This window comes from Apaloderma vittatum, unplaced genomic scaffold, assembly GCF_000703405.1.
Source record: "Apaloderma vittatum isolate BGI_N311 unplaced genomic scaffold, ASM70340v1 scaffold3915, whole genome shotgun sequence".
Classification (NCBI taxonomy): Eukaryota; Metazoa; Chordata; class Aves; order Trogoniformes; family Trogonidae; genus Apaloderma; species Apaloderma vittatum.
The window spans coordinates 46,402-46,953 of NW_009715302.1; positions in this window are offsets into that span (position 1 = coordinate 46,402).

The following is a 552-nucleotide window of genomic DNA, read 5'->3' on the forward strand; positions in this document are numbered from 1 at the left end:
AAAGTATAGTGGGCCGCGCGCGGAGCGCTGCTCTGCCCCTTGTTTAGTGACTGTTCCATGTTTTTATAAATAGTGTAAAAGCGGCCACTTTGGGATTTTGCAGTTCTGTCTTATTTTGGCTGCGATTCTTTTTAAGAAAAAAAAACCCACGCAAAAAAAAAAAAATAATAAAAAACATAAAAACCCCAAAACTCAACCAACCAACGACACCAACCGAAGTTTTGTCAACTGAGATGCCCGTGACGACTCGCTCCGGCTCCCGAAGGGGGAGCGGGGCCAACCCCCGCGCCAGTTCCGTGTAAATTATGCACAGAGGACTCCAGCCTCGTCGGATGCCCTCACTCTTCCTCTCTTTCTCTCTCTGCCCTCTTCTCCTCTTTGCTAGCCTTGAGTTGTATTCTCCTAGTTAGCCCTGCTGTGTGTTGAGTGTCTTCGAGCAAATGCAGTTCTATATACTGTGTAACGGGAGAGCCGAAAACTGCTGTGAACTGCTGGCGACATCACCTTCTCCCTCCCTCCAGCCCTGTCCTCCCACCCCAGGAACAAAAAATA